A 6,731-nucleotide genomic window follows, 5' to 3' on the forward strand; every position below is an offset into this window, starting at 1 on the left:
AAAATAAAAAAGTAATACTCCAAAAATCAGGAGAAAACAAAACTAGTAGACTAGACTCTTAAATAAAACTTACTCGTTAAAGAAAGAAAGGCCATAGAAACGACTGAACAACCAAAGACTAAAGAGGGCTTCCCTGGTGGCTCAGTGGTAAAGAAATCTGCCTGCCAATGCAAGAGACACAGGTTGATCCCTGATCTGGGAAGATCCCATATGCCTCAGAGCAACTAAGTCCATGTGCCACAACTATTGAGCCTGTGCTCTAGAGCCCAGGAGACGCCAACTAGAAAAAAGCTCACTCAGCAACGAAGACCCAGCATAGTCAAAAACAAATAAATATTTTTTTAAGTTTAAAAAAATTATAAAGACTAAAGAAACATGACAACTAGAAAAAAGCTCACTCAGCAACGAAGACCCAGCATGGTCAAAAACGAATAAATTTTTTTAAGTTTAAAAAAATTATAAAGACTAAAGAAACATGACAATTAAATACAACGTTCAATTCTAGACTGGAACCTAAATTACAGAGGGAAAAAACTCTGTAAGGGATGCTATTGAGACAACTGGAGAAACTGGAATATGAAATCTGAATATCAGATATTGTACCTAGTTACAGTTCAGTTCAGTCGCTCAGTCGCGTCCGGCTCTTTGCAACCCCATGGACTGCAGGGGGCTGCAGGCTTCCCCTGGACTGCCAGGCTTCCCTGTCCATCCCCAATTCCCAAAGCTTGCTCAAAACTCCAGTCGGTAGAATCTATTAATATTCTGGGTATTTAAGAGAATGGTGTTCTTACGGGAAAGATGCACAGTGGCTATCAAGGACTCCAGATGTTTCAGGAAAAAACACACGGAATAGGCGGAATTCCCTGCCAGCTGCAACTACTGAGCCCAAGGGCTGCAACTATCGAAGCCCGCATGCCCAGAGCCCGTGCTCTGCAAGAAGAAAAGCCACTGCGATGAGAAGCCTGTGCACCACGACTAGAAAGGAGCCCCTGCCTGCCACACTAGAGAAAGTCCACGCACAGCAACAAAGACCCAGATCATCAAAAAACGTAAGTAAATAAAATTGTAAAAACTATAAAGGAGGGGGAAGCACTTTTTTTATTAACAGAAAACAGCCAAGAAATAACAGAGCCGTGAGGAGAATTTTTATAGAAAGTTCACTTATTCAATTTTTATAACTCCAAATTAAATGACTAGGCCAAAAATCATCAACCATTAGGTGACAGGGGAAAATGTACCTTTTCAATGAAGAAATTCAATGGACACCACACCAACCAAGTAAATTTAGCATTGGAAACAGTGGGGCAAACATCTGGAAGTCCTCACCACCTTATTAATAGATCACTAGAAAGAGGAGAACCAGAATTCTGTTTTTCCTGATGCAATGCAATGTAAATTACATACTACCATCTAGGAAGTATTTGTGCCAAAAATACTGACCCAAATTTAATTAAATCTCTCTAGATCTTTCAATTTATAGGAAATTTAAAAATAGAGAAATAAGTTAAATGACATTTTAAGCATTCAGTCAGAAAATCCCAAATATGGCATATTCTTTAAAAAGTCCACGCCAGAGACAACATTAATTGAAAGTGAAGTCGCTCACGTGTCCAACTCTTCGCGACCCCATGGACACCAGGCTCCTCCGTCCATGGGATTCTCCAGGCAAGAATACTGGAGTGGGCTGCCATTTCCTTCTCCAGGGGATCTTCCCGACCCAGGGTTAACGTTAACTGACTAAAGCATTCAGCTGGAGGCTAGTTTGCAATAACGATATATGAAGTGTAGAAAAATGGCATTAGTTTAAAGAGGTATTTAGGGAACAAATACAGAGAAGGCAATGGCACCCCACTCCAGTACTCTTGCCTGGGAAAATCCCATGGACGGAGGAGCCTGGTAGGCTGCAGTCCATGGGGTCGCTAAGGGTCGGACAGAACTGAGCGACTTCACTTTCACTTTTCACTTTCATACATTGGAGAAGGAAATGGCAACCCACTCCAGTGTTCTTGCCTGGAGAATCCCAGGGACAGGGGAGCCTGGTGGGCTACCGTCTATGGGGTCGCAGAATCAGACACGACTGAAGCGACTTAGCAGCAGCAGCAGGGAACAAATAGCATGATATCAGCATTTACTTTCAACTGGTTGTTGAGGGGAGAGGTATGCTGAGAGTTAAAGCAAAATGGTCAAAATGTTAGAAACAGATAAATCTAAATGAAAGGCAATAGGTGTTCACTGCATTCTTCTTTCAGCTTTTCTGGATGTTTGCGATTTATCCCAACACACAAAGAAAAAAAAGTTACCAGAATACCCTACACACAAATAAAGAGAAATTGCTCCTAAACCGTATCTTACTAAGTGGGTAAGTAAACAGAGCAGGTGGTTATATTACAAAGTCAGCCTTAAAGCACAGCTGTGTGTTTGTCAACACACCCAAGGACCTGCTCAAAAGGTAAGGCACAGTGTCAGGTGCTAAAGTAATAGACGGCAGTCACACAGACCTTAGGTTAACCAGAGGCACAGTTGAAAATAAACAAATATTCACTGAAGACCTCACTAATGAGACAAGACATAGCTGGACTTTGAGAAATGGACAGGATATGCAGTATGAAAGGAGGGGGATGGGCAAACAGGTCACCAGTAAGGGCAAAGGAGCAGAAATAAACCCAGTCTGTGTGAAATACAGATCTCAGGAGAGTCATGATGGGAATTTTTGTAGAAAAATCATTCACTCAATTTTTATAATGCTTTAGGCTTTATGAGCACACAAAATATATAAGGCCCTGTGGCATCTGCCTTCTAAGAGCTGACAAAGTAGTGGAGAAGTTATGCTCCAATCAAAATACATTAAATAGGACTTCCCTGGTGGTCCAGTGGTTGGGAATCTGCCCGCCAATTCAGGGGACCCAGGTTCCATCCCTGGTCCCAGAAGATGCTACATGCCATGAGACAACTGAGCCCTTGCACCACAACTGAGGCCTGCGCACCCTAGGGCCCACAACTAGAGAAAACCCACGTGCCCAGAGTAGCCAAAAATAACTAAGTAAATTTTACAAACACATTAAGAAGAGATATACACAAAACTCTTTAATAACACAGGGAAGGGAGTATTTACTTTACCAGAGGAATGAGGTTCATCCAATCTTTGTTTCCAACAAAGACATTTGAGTTAATTTTTTAAAAAGTAAAAATGGGGAAGGTAGAAATGGACAAAATGGATGAAGGGGGTCAAAAGACACAAATTTCCAATTCTAAAGTAAGTTAAACATAGCAACTACAGTTAACACTATATTGCATATTTAAATTTTCTAAATGAGTAGATCTTAAAAGTTCTCATAACAAAAAAAAATTATAACTGTATGGTGATGGACTTATTGTGGTGATTATTCTGCAATATATACTAACAGTGAAGCATTATTGTATATATGTACACCTAAAACTAACATCTCAATTTTAAAAAAGAACTTCATCAAATTCAAGTCACAAAAGAAAAATGCCAAAATTTGCTGCTTACTATGTACTAGACTCTTTTTTTTTTTTACCTTGGAGATAAGTACTATAACTAACATTTCTAAACTGAAGTTCAGCATGTAAGTGCCCAAATGTAAAAAACTAGGTAGTGGTGAGACTAACCAGTAGACAGACCTTCAAACCTAGGTCTACCTACTGCTAAAACCCATAGCCTTTGCAATACTACCTAGATCTTAGAAAATAACAAGCACTCAATTATGATTATAAGGTACTATACAAACATTATAAAGTCAGTCACTACCAGAAAATACTAAAATGTTCTAAGGCCAGAAAGGATGAGAGTAATGTAAAGATTTTCCAATACAATGCCATATATGAGTCTCAGAGAAACTTTCACTCATCTAAAAGAAAAAAACAATCTCTTATAAGCAAAAGTTACAACACAAATAAAATCCTGGAATAATGTTTGGCAGTAAACTAGGACAATTTGGAATCTTATAAAACAAATCTGGAATACTGAAACAACTGGTGAGCTGGACAACTAAATATACTTTGATAACAAAGATTTCTAATCTTCGGGCTCTAATTAATACTACTTTATCTAAAAGTCCTATTTTTTGCTAAGCAACCTCAAAAGGATTACATTAAACAGATTCTTACGTGAAAAGCTTTCACTAATATCTTTGTCAAAATATTTGTGACAGTTATAAAACTTTACATTGCCTTACTTTCTTCATTCTTATTCTGAAATATGAAATAGTTTCAGCATCAATTAACATTTTTCCCTAAGTAGTGTGAAAAGTATACAGAACTTGTTACTTAGCATGCAGAGCTCTGAATAAGCACCTTAAATGGTTACTAAAAGTGTAATTAAAGCCTTAGGTCAGGGTAAAATCTGCGTTTTAATATTTTTCACCAACCAAAGAATACAAGTTATGCCATCAACTTCAGAGATAAGGATTTATCTTTTTCCTAAAGCACTGTGATTTAAGGCCAACTTTCTACTAAAGTTCTTCCCCTAAATACCAAAAGTTAAAAATTTTCTCTAAACTTCAAGAAAAAAGGCCAAATACAGAAAGTAAGGCCTCAACATAAATACAAATCGATACAGTATTTTGTCTTCTTCTAGGCAAGGAAACCAATTAAAAAGTGCAAAAGTACTGTATGGTAATAAGAGAGGCCAAATGCAATTAAGATTAGCTGGGAAAAAATGCCATCGGGGAACAACGAACACGTTTAACTAAAAGTTTTTGTTTGAATTAAATAGGTCTACCTCTGCATCACTTTCACAGGCAAAAAATACTGCGTGTGCTAGATCTCCAGAGGGTACTTAAAAAAAGTCCACTCAGGCTTCGTAAGAGGTATTCCTTTTACACAGGCTTTTTGTTCATTTTCTAGTCTTCCAAAGTTCCCGGAACACTCAACATAATGTCATCTGAGTAGAAAATACTTCAAATCATTCATGACAGGTTTTCTAGAAATAATCTATGCATTTCTGATTTGATTTAAACATGTCCAACTGCTGAATTCCCTATCGACCCGCCTCCTTTCTCCGGAAGGACCACCAATTACAAGGGTTTACATGCACGTATCAACAGTTTTTATATTTCCTCAAAAAAAAAAAAAAAAAAAGAATGCCTTCTATGATCCTAAGTATCTAACTGCCAGAACTCAAAATCAGAAATGTGCAGGGAGTTACTAACGGCCACCTGCAGAGAGCACGATCTAAACCAAACAAAACAATAATAAAGCTATTCCGCAGGAGAAGAGGTTTTTTGCGTATCTAGCTGTGGACTTATACGTGTTAAAATTACAGACTTTAGGTCAAGATAAAAACGAGGCTAACTAAACCTTCGCCGTTTTACAGGTTTCGTATTAACTAACTTTCCATGACCTCTTCAACCAACCACTCAAACCATTCAATTCTCGGCCCAACCCCTTCCACTCCCGCCCCCAATTTCAGTTTTAAGGCGCTTCACTCCTCCAAACTTCAGTGTTTTCCGCGGCCTACCCTACCTACGTCTTCGCGTCGCCACAGGTCCCAAGTCAGGGCCTTAGCCTTACCATGTCCGCCCTTCCTGGTCTGCCTCAAGCTGCTAGCCCCCTCCCGTAAGGCCCAAACCCGCCTCAAAGAGCCCTCGGGAGGTCGATCCTCCCAGCTCTTCCAACTCGTCCACAGGCACCCCTGAGGTCCCCAAAGCACGCAACGGCCGAGCACGAAAATGGCGGAGTGCGGCCGCCTGCTGCAGGTGAGCGGTCCCATGCCGCCGCCGCACTCACCCTCGGGCGCTGATCAGAGGTCCTAACGACTGGCGAGCGATATGTTCGTCTTCACAGTCAGGAATGTCTCTCCCGTCGGGCCCCCTCCCTCCTCCCCTCTCAATCCCACTCCTCCAAAAGAGCAGCCGCCATCTTCCCCTATGAGCCACCGAGCGCACGTCCGTGTGTCATCACGCACCGGCGTACGCTTCTACGTCACGCGCGCCTGGGCCGACGGGCTCCGTAGGGCTGACTCTGCGCATGTGCTTAGCTGAGAGGCGGGGCCTGACCGGAACCTCACGCGGCCTCTAGGAGCGACTTCTTTGTTCCGGCTGAGAGGAGGTCCGCACTCCTTGGGGAGAAGGAACTAGGGGAGGTGGTGCCGCCTTACTTTCTTCACCCTGTGAGCTAACCCTGGTCCTCTTAGAAATACCCCTTTTTGGAAAATTTGAATGAGAAATTTGTTCGTGGGCGGTACTGCAGTTGCTAATATGTTTATTCATCCGTGAAATTAGGGGGTCTGGCTGACAATATCTTAAGAATTTGAAGAAACGCACCGAGCTGAGTCAAGCACGTTTGTGTCGTTTGTGCATTCCCAGTGCCTCTTAAAGTAGCTCCTTTCTAAATGAGAGTGGATAGTGAGTCATAAAACTTGAGCCCTAGGGTACAACCAGTTTAGAAAACTGTTTCCACAGTGTCTATTAAAGCTAAGCATACACTCACCCTAAAACGCAGCAGTTACCCTGCAAGAGAACTGAGTGCACGTGTCCACCAAAGGTTTATATGAGAATGTTCATAGCAGCTTTATTTGTAATAGGGCTTTCCTGGTGATTCAGACAGTAGAGAATCCACCTGCATGCAGGAGACCTGAGTTCAGTCCCTGGGTCTGGAAGATCCCCCGGAGAAGGGAATGGGTACTTGTCCCAGTAGTCTTGCCTGGAGATTTCTGTGGACAGAGGAACCTATGTACCAGAAAATAAGTTGTGGTGTGGTCATGCCATTGA

General features: G+C 41.5%; 1 protein-coding gene across 3 annotated transcripts in view; it reads right to left on the minus strand.

Annotated features, from left to right (window-relative positions):
* The window catches only part of WDR33 (WD repeat domain 33), a 109,798-nt gene extending 103,888 nt beyond the window's left edge, over positions 1–5,910 (minus strand). For all 3 annotated transcript variants that reach the window (XM_086362435.1, XM_086362409.1, XM_086362418.1), the window contains exon 1: positions 5,749–5,910. The gene's annotated coding sequence lies outside the window, so the exon portion shown is untranslated. The remainder of the gene's footprint in view (positions 1–5,748) is intronic.
* Positions 5,911–6,731: the final 821 nt, after the last annotated feature.

Source organism: Bos grunniens, chromosome 2, assembly GCF_055505025.1.
Source record: "Bos grunniens cultivar Pamir isolate PY7600 chromosome 2, Bosgru_T2T1.0, whole genome shotgun sequence".
NCBI lineage: Eukaryota > Metazoa > Chordata > Mammalia > Artiodactyla > Bovidae > Bos > Bos grunniens.